This window comes from Ambystoma mexicanum, chromosome 8 (assembly GCF_040938575.1).
Source record: "Ambystoma mexicanum isolate Mex_15411 chromosome 8, UKY_AmexF1_1, whole genome shotgun sequence".
NCBI lineage: Eukaryota > Metazoa > Chordata > Amphibia > Caudata > Ambystomatidae > Ambystoma > Ambystoma mexicanum.
Genome location: NC_090929.1, coordinates 1,022,647,742 through 1,022,661,347, shown reverse-complemented (window position 1 = coordinate 1,022,661,347; position 13,606 = coordinate 1,022,647,742). Strand labels below are relative to the sequence as shown.

The following is a 13,606-nucleotide window of genomic DNA, read 5'->3' as shown; positions in this document are numbered from 1 at the left end:
GCATGTAAGCTATTAATGTCAGTGTTTTTGGACATATGAACAGAATTCACTGTGCCCTTAGAATTGAAAAAGCTTGGCAATTGCTTGCATATGTTGAGGCATTTATAGCATTCACATTATCTAAAGGCTTGGATTAGGATACTTTGCTGTAGGACCTACATCTCGGCTTCCATTTGTACACAAAGCCATTAAGAAACATCCCTTATCCCATGGAATTACTGCATTTGGCCTTTGTTTCTGCACAGCTCCAAGTATATTAAATAAAACTTTAATGCAGCGCTAATAGCTTTCAGGGGCGGTAGGACGCCTCAGCCTGAAACAAAACTGTTTGCCCTAAAACTCATGGATCTCTTTCTCGACACTGGACAGCTTTAACCAGTGGACAGTCATCAGTGGCAGCACCTTCAGCTGTCCTTTAATACAACAGATAATACATCTGCAACCCCACTTCGCAATAACAGAGCTTGCACAGCGTGGGCTTCTTCATGTCCCTGTTTTACTTTAATATCTGTTTATTTACCGGTAATCAAATAGATACTCTATTGGTTTTTACATGTTACAACTATTCCAACAGTACCCTGATCATCTTCTGAATCGACATAGCATATACACTATTGAGCCCTGGGGGTTCTCCAGGAGGTCTACGTTTGGATGACCAATAACTGTCCAGCTGAATAGAGATCAAGATCCCACTCTGTGGGATCCACATTGGTTTCTCCCAGCCCTCCCTCACTGGATTACTGCTAGTAATCATGTTCAAAATCAGACAAGCTAAAGTCTAGCACTATTTTAGCTACCTATTCAACGCTTGAACCCCAAATTAACAATGGAAAAAAATATTCTTACTCCATCTCCACAGTCCTCTGCTTATGTACTGTAGTGTGTATGTGTTAAGGGTTCTTGAAAAAACCTTGGCCCCTCATCTTACATCACAAAGGCTCTAAGAAATAAAAGACAGCAACAAAAATGCTTCATAAACCACAGATCACCCAACTTGGAGCATTTTGGCCATCACATAGTTTTTAAGTCTCACTGAGCTTTCAGAAATAGTGGACCAGAGTTCCTGCAAAAATAAATACCCAATAACAGAGTAAGTTATTTATCCTGATTGATCTGCCATCGCACACTGCTGATTATGTGATAATTCAGGAAAGGTGAATGGGTCCCAGACGCTAGGATTTTGACCTCAATCCCCTGTACAATTTGCAGAATCCCCAAACATCTGACTTTAAGGGTTCATTACGGATAAACAGCAGAATCTCAGGATACTATTCAACCGTTGGTGATGGTCTCCTCTTTTGCCCCATTATCCATCTCCCATCATCCCAGCATCATACTTCAAAGACACACCAACAACTCTTCTTCAGCATGGATAGTCTCGCACACATCCAACCACCATGTGTGCACCTCACTTCAAGCACCAGCTATTCTTACTTTACTCTCCATACAAACAAAATGGGTTACCATTTCACTTGGCAACTACATCCCTATTGCCCCAACTGAGTTAATTTCTCCTTTCCATCCTTCACCTGCATCAATGTCGAGAGCGCACACACGCAGTACATTATGGATACTGTAAGGCTGTAGAAGGAGACGACAGACAGGTGGCACGGTTGTTGGCATAAACTATACTAGAAAATAAAGAGAAAGCCTACCCTTTCCCCCCAACTCTAAGGGAGGGGGGGGTTTCCCTACGTCAACTAAAATACTAGGGATTCAGCAAGGATGTACAGGTAAAGAGTCCACAGTCTTGTGTGAAAACCATGCTTCTGTCCCTTACAATACTAAACTAAAGAGATAGAAGATCTTCTTGGTCCGGAAGAATGACTCCCTTCTTCTGGACAACGGATCACAATTCCAGTTGTTAGGTGGGATCTTTACCTGAGGCAATGACTCCCTTCCCCATGTCTCAATCCCTTTCCAAGGTACAAAACAAAGTTCCAGGTTAAAATGTCAACAAGCAGTAAAGTTCCAATTTAAACATCAACATTCCCGATTACCCATAGTTGCTTCTTCACTATTGGGTTCCTGGAGAATAACATACGCTGCAAGGGGGAATGACTCCCTTCAATGCAAGTGCAATCTAGTGGCCATACCTTCGACATATCACCAACTGGATATTTAGCATCCTGAGGCCCGTGATGATTCTTTCAGCTACACTCCTATAAGTGTTAATGTCAAAATAATATTGTTCTATGTAGTGACAGGATATTTATCTTGTCGCATGTTTATAACATTTGGACTTTTTTTTTTTTTTTTTTTAAATAACAGTGTTTTGTTTGTGAGTTTAAGTTGACGGTCCCTGACGAACTTCCATGCACAATTTCTGCACTTTACTCTGGAAAGAAACATGTTGGGATGTTATTTATGTATGTGGATGAATGAGTTATGGGGAATTTGTATTGAGTGTTAGATTCAGTTTACATGCGTATTTGCACAGCACAAGACACTTTCAAAACACCACTGAGACCTTTGAGGCCATCTGACTTAATATCTGTGACCTCTTGCTTTACTGTCGGCAACTTTTCTTTTGCACTGTTTTTTCTACTATTGTCACAATTGTGTATGCCCTCCCTGTGTTGAAACTTAAGCACTTTGTTATGATTACCTATATATGTTAATAAAATTGTTTTTATTGTTATTCTAGACCCGTTGTGTGCCTCTGAACTTAATGCCTAGCAAGCACCCCCTGGCCTAACTGGCTTGTGATTTTGTCTGGGGTACTTTATCGCAAAAACAGTATCTTGTTCCCACCTAAACCTAATATGTGTAGCTAAAGGTGTAAAACCTGAATGAGGGTCGGTTAGCAGTGGGCAGTGCCACTCCCTCAGCTTCTTTTTGTGTGGAATGGAATGACTCCCTTCCCCTGGCCTTCCTTGGCTTCTTGTTACAATTCACAACAGTGGGGGTAATGTTTCCCTTCCCCTGGCGCCTCTCAGGCTTCTTGTTGGTTTGGGTGTGCTTGATCAAATTTCTTTTGTTCGCAGCAAACTGACCGCAATTTATCTGCTCGGGGCCCAATTTAAATGCAAATGCTTTTTTTAGTCCCCCGCCTCCAATTTTTAGGAAACGGGGGACACCTCTACACCCTTCAAATTGCAGAATTTGAAACATGGGGAGTGGGGGACACCCCTGCTCTCCAGGGTTGGTATTTTCCAATATATAGGATCAAATTGCCCCGAAGGCCAAATAACCAATGCAAAAAACTATAAAATTGGTCATTAGGTCAAATGTTTTAGGTCAAGTAGGCCAATAGCTTCTTGTTATAGTTCACAACAGTTGGGGGAGGGGGGTGTCGGCCGTCCCCTGCCCTTTCTCCTAAGGCAGTTCACAATGCCTGGGGGGAATGACTCCCTTCCCCTGACTTAGACCAACTTGGTTCACAAACCTGCCAAGTGAGATCCTGATCACATTGGTTGGGAGGGCTTCCGCCCTTTTATGCTACTCTTCAGTCTTCTTGCTAATACTGCGACGAGGAAGATATCCTCTACCTTCCCACTGGCTACCCACAATTCGGGTAGGGTCTCCCAGACAGCCTGTTCTAGCTTTCTCTGCTTGCTGGGCTTCCCCCACCCTTCAGTCCCTGCAATAGTTTGGCTGCTCTCCGAAGCCCATCTGCCACAGCTCTCTGGTTCCCCCATGTCCTCCTGGCAACCCGCGTACCTTTGTGTGTGGTGCTTGAGAGTTCTGGCCTCTCCTGGGCATCTGCCAACAGCCATGGGGTCACTGTAGCTTTCTGATGCCCTGAGGCAGCTCTGCCGCAGACTGACTTCTTCCCGGTTGTGCAACGTTTCTCCTCAACCTCACAGGCTTCGGGAACACCGGGAGCTTCTTTTCGGCAGCTTGCCGTGCTGTTCCTCTTACTTGTACCAGCTTTCCAGCTCTCGGCTCCCTCCTCCGCGTCCCGATCCGCTTCCTTTTCCCATGCATTACCATCCATTACCACGCTCGTGGTTCCTCCAGTGAGGGCTAGACTCTTTGGCAAGTCCTCCTGTTTTTATCTTGACTCTAGCAAAACAACTAAAGCGTGCATCTACGTTCTCATGAGAACTCTTCATTGCTCTGCATGTTCTTTTCTGGCCTTCCAGGCAAAACTTCCTAAAGTTACCCCTACTCTACTTCATCCCAGTTAATCTGAGTTATTAATGCAACAGAAGGTAATATGAGTGTGGGCTACAGGGTGTTGAGTGAGGGAATAGAAGGATGTGTAGGAGGTGGGTGGAGGGATGGCATACCGTGTCTACCTTGGATGGTCGTCCCTATCTCTAGAGGGCGAGTCTCTCTCCCCATGAAATCGTCCAGCTGAGTACCACCCCCAGGGGGACTATTGCGTAGCGACCTCACCTCCGGGGCCTCATGGGAAGGGGCTCCCCTCGGGGAGAAGTAACCACATACAAGGATTCATCACTACAATACACATCCCATAGTGAACAAACCCACCGCTGAAAATATTAGAATAACCCCTTTACCATTTTTAACATGCAAACCCCTCAAACTCACCACCTCAGCACAAACCACACCTCACCCCCACAACATATACCTTCAGGGAACACATCAACACCACCAATAATGACAAAAGGTCTTCATTTTTTTCTTCTGGATTAAATGGCCATCACCCTTTCAAGACCACGTCAAGACCGATTAATGAGAAAATACTCCATCACAGACTGAAAAATGATGACCCTACACTACTACCACACAAACTTCAGACCAACCCACCAGCAATGGCTGCATGCCCAAACACCAGAGACAGACCACATCAGGCCTTAAATATGCAAGGGCTACACAGTTCAGAAATCGCACACCCTCATGCCTTAAATACCCAAACTACAGGCAGGTCTGTGGAGCGATGGCAGGTGCCAAAAACACCCTCTGCCACACAAGCCATGACACCACAGTTGTACCACACAAATGAAGAATATGACAGACCTTCTACAGGAAAAGAAATGCTTCAGCAACCACCCATTAATTGGACATTTCACAACTAATCCTACATCACCACAACAGATATTAAGGGACATGGGGGTGGGTAGGGAAAGGCCTATGGCCTCTCCCCATTCCATGGCTGCACCCTTAACTTAGCCACAATCTTAGTCTAATATATCCATTTCACATGTGAACAATCAACTGAGACACCACCAATTTGGAAGCAAACAGACGCACAGATACTCAAAAAACACCTAACAAATCCTAAAACAGAGGGCATTTTGGTAAACCACCTGCCCAGACTACTCACTTCACTGATGGTACAGACCCATAACAATCCTGCAGGCTGGAAACGGCACATAGGTACCTAACCAGCCCCAATCCAGACCCAGGCTGACCGCACAGATCAGGAATTAGAGACACTCGTACATCACACCTGAATAAGTAGGAAATCAGGGCATGCCGGTACACAACTGTCCCCGACCTGTCTGGATTATTCTATCGCCCCAAGGACCCATCACAAAATACTAGAGGCATCCCAACCACAGTGTAGAATATTGGCTATCACTTAAAGTGGTCATTAGCGCCACAAGGGAATGCAATAGTAGTGGGGAGTACAAATCCAGTAATCGAACATTCTTTGAAAAAGCTGGAAAGTTTAAATATGCAAAAGCTTTGCTCTACATCCTTAAGATTCATCATAATCTGCACACTCAGCATCCATAACTTTATTCATGACCCAAAGGATATCAGCATTTCAATAAGTCTGTAGGGCTTTGGACAGTGCTCCTTACCACAGTTGCTAAATTTTGCAAACACCTGGAGCACCTAAAATGTGACTGAATACACACCAGGCCTAAAGGTCTGAAATATCTTTTACCTATATGTCAGTAGGCTTTGGTTCCGGATGTCCACTTAATCCTCGGTCCAGGTGTCCCGAAAAAACTTCTCAATAGCACGGTGGCATGATAGAATTCAGTGAAAGCCAATATGGATGTGCAGATTGTTAGGCAGAAACCTGTGCAGTTCCCTTAGGGACCACTGCAAAAGGTTTAAGACTACATGTGTTGGCAGTAAACCCAATTGGTAGCAGTCTGCACCACCCAGATTTACCTGGTAGCTGTGGCTGAGCAGTCAGACTTCTCTCAAGAAGAGTTAGGCAGTATATAGAGTATACACATTAGGTACAAAAATACAGTAGCACAAGCAAACACTGACCAGAGCTTGGGTATAAAAGTATATCATTATTTATTTAAAAACACACTTATAAAAATACACTGGCACTAATATGTCAAGCAAGTTCAAACACAGTTACTAGAAATATATACACCTCCCTGATTAATTATTCGACAAGTCTTAGGGAAAGAACACCACTTATCAAATACAGAGGTGAGCGCTTAACCAAGATGGCACTCCAATAATTATTTAAAAAGGGAGGGAAAAGGCAGAATTAGAAAAGCACACAATACCAACACTTTTAAAGGACCACAGCAAGTCAAGAAAGGCAGAGTCTACTGTAGAGCAAAAAAGTTCATAGGCCAGTCCCACTCTTGGAGAGCAAGGCGGGATGTGCCCAAGATCACACAGTTGAAGTACACTTTAAAAGTCTTTACAGATAGTTCAAAAAGGAGTTGGATCAGTTCAGAAAAGTTAGTTAACAGGTCCCAGATCACCCCAGGATAGAGAGTCAAGGATTTACGGGACACCTTGAACAGTCTGTTGCAAGGGAGACCAGGCGGGACACAGTACCTGAAATGGTGAGAAAGCTCCAGCGGTGGCAGTTGTTCCTGGCAGCGGGTGCAAGTCGGTGCTTCGTCCAGGGGAAGAGAAGATCTCGACGTGGAGGAAAGCTGGAGGTCGTTCCACTGCCAGGGAAGAAACCAGCCGCGGAGTTTCTCGGTTAAAAGGTACTACTCTTTTATTCGCGGTAGTGGTGAAGCGTGGCTATCCGGCCGCCGGGTGCTTGGCACGGGCGATTCGACCACAAGACGATCCAGGAAGGCGAAAAGAGGGTGAACTGGTTAACCCCTTCAGTTCAAAGGAAGAAGACTCTCCAGGATTAAGATCTTCTCTGTCGTCGGGAAGTGGTGAGGCGGTTCAGCAGGGCTCCACCGGTGGTGTCGTCGTTGCAGGTCGGCTCAGCTTCTCCCTCTTAGGATTCTTTAGGTCCTGTGGCGACTTCCGAAGTTCCAGTCCCCAAAGCCCTGCTTTTATGCAGAAAACCCCCATTCACCAGTCCTAGCTGTCACTCAAACATGCTAAGTGGTGAGCCGGGCGGCTCACCACTGGGCCAATCACACAAGAGTGCGACCTGAGTTGCCAAGGCAACTCAGTCTAGGGTGCCTATTCCCCCCCCTCCCACAAATCCTGTAGACCCAGACAGAGTGGTACCACTTTTGGAGGCTTCTGTGCAGAAGCCCGCCAAAAGTGGAACAAAGGGCTCGACTTGGGTTGGAGTTACAGAGGCGAACACAAACACCATTTTAAAAACGAGTCCTGGCAAAAAGACCCAACCGGGGAATAAATATCAAATAAATAACCCGCCGGTATCTTTAACATTGCACCAAAAAAGTGGTGCGTTTAAAATGAATGGAAAATCCCATAGGAAATATTCTGGTGGAACATTTTGTGTGGTAACCACTGCCACCAGCCAGAAACTCGACGAGGGGGGGACTGCACAGTGCCCCCTCAAAAAACAGACCCAGGGGCAATCTAATTACCTCTACCAGTACTTCCACAATATGATGGTTTGTACTGGTTCTGTTCACAATTTAAGACTAGTAAAGTCAATGGTGACTTTACATGCCCTGGGAGACAGTAGTCAGTCCCAGGGTATGGAGTCTATGTTTGGGGGTCACCCCTGTGTTACTGCACTGGGGGTGCTGTGTAACACATCCCAAAAAACACATGAAGCCCTATGGAGTAAAAGACCCCATAGCCCATAAAACACATTACAAAGTCAAAGGACATTATCAAATTATGCCTAATAGTGGGAGAAAAAGAGTCTCACTCTTAGCAGGAGAAAAAAATAAATCCCAAAAATCCAGCAAAGCTGCTGGGGGACTCACTAGGTTTGGGAAATTAGCCTATACAGAGAATTCTCCCTAACACAGATGGGTCCAAGTAAGTAAGAGGCCTTTGAGCATTATGAAGTTCAGTACCATTCCATGACCACAAGCTTCTGCCTAGGTTATGTATGCTTTAGTTTTGAAGCCCCCATCTCTGAATAAAGCATAGAGCACACAAGAAGCGAAGGTGGCATACTGGCTTAGAAGAGTGGTCCCGTAACGCCAAAGGTGCACTAGTGTTGGGACAAAGAAACAGAGTTGGGAGTGGCAGTGTGTTAACGTGCAATGTTTCACCCTAAGAATTGAAAGTGGAAGCTCGGGGTGGAAGCCTACCTGCTCTGCTTACGAGGCTTGTCGTCCAATCTGTTGAGAAAGATCAAAGAAGGACAAGATGTCCAATCAGACTGCTACTCTTTCTACATACTCAACTGCAATCTAGATCCCGAAGCCAATGTTAGCAATAGTTCATCTCATCAAATTAAAAAAGAAACATCAGTATCCACCCGCCCAATTGTTTGGTAAAAGGTAGCTTTACCTATAGCTGGCTCCTATGCCACTTTACCAAACATTTGTAGCCTGGTGAAGGAAAGCACACCTATAGGAAAAGCTTCAAGCGTTCCACCATCTATACAGGGTTGAATCACATGCTGTAGACTGAATTATAACCGTTGTCAATTGTATAAATGTCTGTTACCTTGAGTCCTTTGCTCTCAACCCAAAGGATCAGGTCTTTGACTGCTGAGTGGCCATTTCATTCCACCAAAGCAACTGAACCCTTGGATCTCTTGCTCAGACCAAGAACTTTGCACATAGATTAGCAGTACCGACTCACACCATCCGAACGGAGCCAGAGATTTCATAAACATTACTGAGCAATCTAGGGTCCTGTAATATGAACAACATAGGCCATACAACAGGTCAACCACAAAGCCGGCAATCACCACATGGATCAGCAAGGTCCCTTCATGCTAACTACCCAAGACCCAATGGGCAGGTAAGCCACCAATGCTCTACCACCCTCAACTCTCATCATCCTCAACTTTCATTGCCATCATCCCAACCCTATGGGAAAATAATACCCCCTTCAGTTAGCAAAACTGTCTGGCAACCAGGAACTGGTCATGTTCAACCTCAAGCAAAGGGTCATGAGAGCTTGCCGTCAAAAATGGGATTCCCCCTTCTGGCCGCAGCTGACTAACTGCATTGATCAGACGGACAACTTCTCACATTTTACAGCTGTATGTTTTGGGTGATGCTAGGGGCACAGACTAAGGGTTTGTTTTGGGGGATGGTAGATGCACGTAGACTAGGGGCAGGGTCTGGGATGAATGAAGAGGGTGTAAAACTGATGGAATGGCCCTGCAAAAAAAAAATAATACTGTGTTAAAATGAAGCAAGTGGTTCTATGCGTCAGATACACCAGGGATATTCCCGCAATTCGACATCTACTGCATCAGGACCTAGATCTATAAACAATAACCAGGCAATGGGGCTATATATTCTAGATGTGCATTCTCAAGGAACTATGTGCATCTGCGTGTGTGATCTAGGATTTATTCGTGCCATTCAGATAGCCACTAAGTTCTGGGATACAGAACCACATCACTTTACTCAGTGCAGCACGTCAAATTCACTGCAAGTGTCAAACGTTAATCAACATTCAATTTCTGTGCATGGGGTTATTAAATTTGAATAGAATACATATACAAAACAGGTGCATTTACTAAATATATTAACATGTGATTGGGCGAAAACTCTGTCCTTTATGTGAATAGTGGTACCAGGAATGAACATGCAATCATCTCTGACCATCTACTCAGGCCAACAATTTCCTAACTGCTGTACACCAAACACTTCAATCCGATAACATCCGACAGACTTAATCATCAACTTCATCGACACGTGTTTTGGCCTAATAATCTGGTACAAGAGCACCGTCTGTCCAGTTAATGTTTATGGTAATCACCTACCTTCATCATGACAATATGAACTTCATTTGTGGACACCGTCTCCCCGCTCTAGTGATCAGTTTACACCATTGGAAAGATCTGAAGGGTACACTTCTATAAATAAATCGCATTGTTAGGCCGCATGTGGAAATAAATTAATTCCACAATATCTTAGGTGTTAATATCCAGCTGTGGCGGAGATGCATTGATAATGTCCTCATGATATGGTGTGGTAGATAATCTAGAGAAATGTGTAGGAATGGCTAAATAACTGATTCAACTCACTAGGACTCATGGCAATGAAAGAATCCCTTTCCTGACATCCATATTGAAAAAGAGCTTGGAGGTTGAGGACTTATCTAATGAAAACCAACTGACAAGAACATCCTTTTACACTTAAAGAGTTTTCGCCCTTGTGCCTGGAGAACTAATTTACCATATGGACAGTTTTTGAAGATCTTTTGCAATTGTACAGACAGGAATTTGAGCGACATGCGTTAGACCTTCTAGAACGATTAATGAGCAGTGAATACCTGAACAAGATTGTTAATCAAGAAAGAGAGCAAGAAACACTGATCGATCTATGTGTTTATTGAAACCCAATGACGACAGGGTGGTATATGTGTAACCACTATCCCATAAACCACCATGACAGAAAATCAATTACAACTGCCATATCATTCAGGAACCGGGATTCCATATTCAAAAACCTTCAATTGCGTCAAATGGAACACCAATTTAAAACCGATTTTAGTCCACACACCAAAAAGAAAGAAAAAAAAAAAAAATAAAGATCCCACTATTCGTGCATTATGGGGACTACTCATTCTAAAGGGTAATTTAAATGTGGAAATTGCTCAGTGTGCTTAATTACAATTTAAAATCTGTTGCATTGAATGGCTATCAGTGGTGGCTGACTAAATATAAAAACAGAAATTTTTGTGTGTAGGAGTTAAAATGCCCGTGCAATTTATTACATGTGGGCAAGACGACCAGAGGTCAGAAAGGATCTGTGAACACAGATCCCCTATCTGTTAAAAAGTACCAGAAAAATCTCCAGTTGAGCATTTTATGCAATTTAAGGATGATGCTTATGAGATGGCGTGTCATTCAAACACTGGATATAAACCCTTTTGGTGGCGAGACAGACCTGGCTTCAAGGAAACGTGTGCAACGGTGGATAGTGGAGTCAGGCTTCAATTCATGTATTTAATGGAATCATCAGACGGCATTGAGACCATATAGTACAAACGGTCATCACATGAAACAAAAGAAATGGCGTCAAGCAGCCACGGATAGCGTGTAGTATTAGAACAGCGTAATCCTTAAACCATATGAGATGGCTGCAAATGCTGAACCGGACTTCAACGGCACCAACTTTCAAGTTAAGGCATATGCATCTGACAAGGACACAAAGTCTGTTATGGAATGGGGCGCAGAGTGAAGCGAACCTGGTGGTGACGTCGCTCTCAGCATTCCCAATACCACCAGCAGGTTTGTGCTATTGAGGTGATTGAACGACTGCACAAGCCTTAACTAACAGTGATATGCTGTATGAGGAATTTTTATGAAAATCGATACGTGCGTTATGCTGAAAGAGCACAAACAAGAAGAGAGGAGTTTGGGCATAGACATGCACCTAAACTGATGCTTAGCAGGGGCTCAAAGAAAGCTACGATTGAATACATAGATGTCCTGCATGATAAAGGTATGGCATATAGCAGAAAGATGTTAATGTTGATATTTCAGAGTCCAAATGAAACTGATATAGGTAGGTTTACCATGTGTAGAAATCCCAGTAGTGAAAATGAATCTTGCTGGAATACTGTGCAACTATTGTCAATGCCGCATTGAGGGACGCCAGAAAATACTGAGAATCAAGTCCTTTTTTTAACGAATATCTGGAAGGCACACGTGACCTACCGATGTGGGATTGACGTGCATCTTTGGGGTTCTTTCCAGTAGCATGAACACATCGCTAGAGAGGAGAGACATTCAATGTCCACAAAGGAAGTCGAAATTGTCCCGACGAAGGCCGATTACCGTAAACATTAAAAGGGATAGAATTTGTTCCTGTATCCCATAATAGGCTGAAAAACAACGAGTTGGCAGTACAGAGTTCATAATTAAGATAACACTGGTTGTTATCGGACTGAGACATGTGGTGGCAAGCAGTTAGAAAACAGTGGGTCAGAGTAGATGGTAAAAAAAGCAAGAGGGCTGCATCTTCACTCCTGACCCCAATATGCATTTAAAGGACAGTGTTCACCCAATCACATCACATATATGGAGTGTATGCATTTGGTTTGTATGATATTTTATTTATTCACTTACTAATGCATGCACTGAAATGAAATGTTAATTAACTTGACACTGGAGATTATTTTGGAGTGCTACAATGAATAAAGTGACAGTCTATCAGAGAGCAAAGAGTCCTGTTTTACCCATACAGATACACAGTGCCTTGAAAACACAGTACATAGCCCCTTTTTCCCTATAGTTGTACCAGGAAGCCAGAGGTCATGATCCTCAAAACCATGATATGGCACACATTAATCACTGCATTCTTGAGCAAGGTTACCCAAACCTATTTTTATATTTGACATGTGTTTTTACACCTTAATATTGAAAACATGTTTATTTGTTCACACTTTACACAAAAAAGCTACTAGATAAATGTTCTCATTTTATTTTTCAGGAAGAATTACCCCTTCAATTAAAACCCACACAACGTCTATGAGGAGAGAACCTCCCACATCTTATACTAATTTTATGCTCACATCTTATACTAATTTTATGCTCATTCTTTCTATCACCATGTAAACTATTTTAGTTTGTGCAATTTCCCCCACATTATCTCAGAATGCACTACAACTTTGTCTTTAAATTGCTTTTGCCCACTTTTATTAAATCAAGGTTTTTTGAATAACGAAGATTCGTTTTTATAAAAAAAAAACACTTTGCTATCTATCTACTATTCTAAAATTTGAATCTAAATATTTTGTCCGGATTCTGTGATTACGGAAAGACAATTGCATTTGGTTATAGGCATGGGTTACTTACTGCTAAAACAGGGCGTAGATCAGGCTGTGGGAGTGACCTCCAATGCCCAACTAATTGGGTTATACAAACTAAAAACAGATCCCAGCTTTATTCTGTCCCCTCAGAGAAATGGTATGTGGCGATTAATTTTACATAGACCCGAGTTGACCGAGAACCTCATCTAACCTCTCAAAATCTTGGTGTTCTTCACAAAAGATTCATTGCATTAGAGTAGCTTGCAAGACTCCACTAAACTTGGTGTCCCATCTAAAAAGACCCAGCCAACATGTTTTCAGTACTACCAGCAGGAGCAAAGGGGTTGGTTAACATCTTCTCCCAGACAGACCCACACGATACACAGGTAATGCAGCTTCCGAAGCCTAGGACCCTTTAAGTCTTGCAATCCAGAATGCCACACTTTGGAAACGCTTCTACTTTATGCAGTGCAGATCCACAGTTGGTGGCCAATATTAAAAACCCAACATGTGTTTGGTGGATCTGCAATAGAATCAAGGCGCAGAGTAGTCAGCATGGACCGTGGGAATGATTGCCTGTTCCCGAGCAACACCAGAAAGATATGCTTTCAGTAGTGTTCAAAAGTGGCACATAGCAGCAGCTCAG

At 43.4% G+C, this 13,606-nt stretch overlaps 1 protein-coding gene across 2 annotated transcripts in view; it reads right to left on the bottom strand.

Moving 5' to 3' along the window:
* Positions 1-13,606, bottom strand: part of ADK (adenosine kinase) — a 1,244,147-nt gene that overhangs the window by 446,675 nt on the left and 783,866 nt on the right. The window lies entirely within an intron of this gene.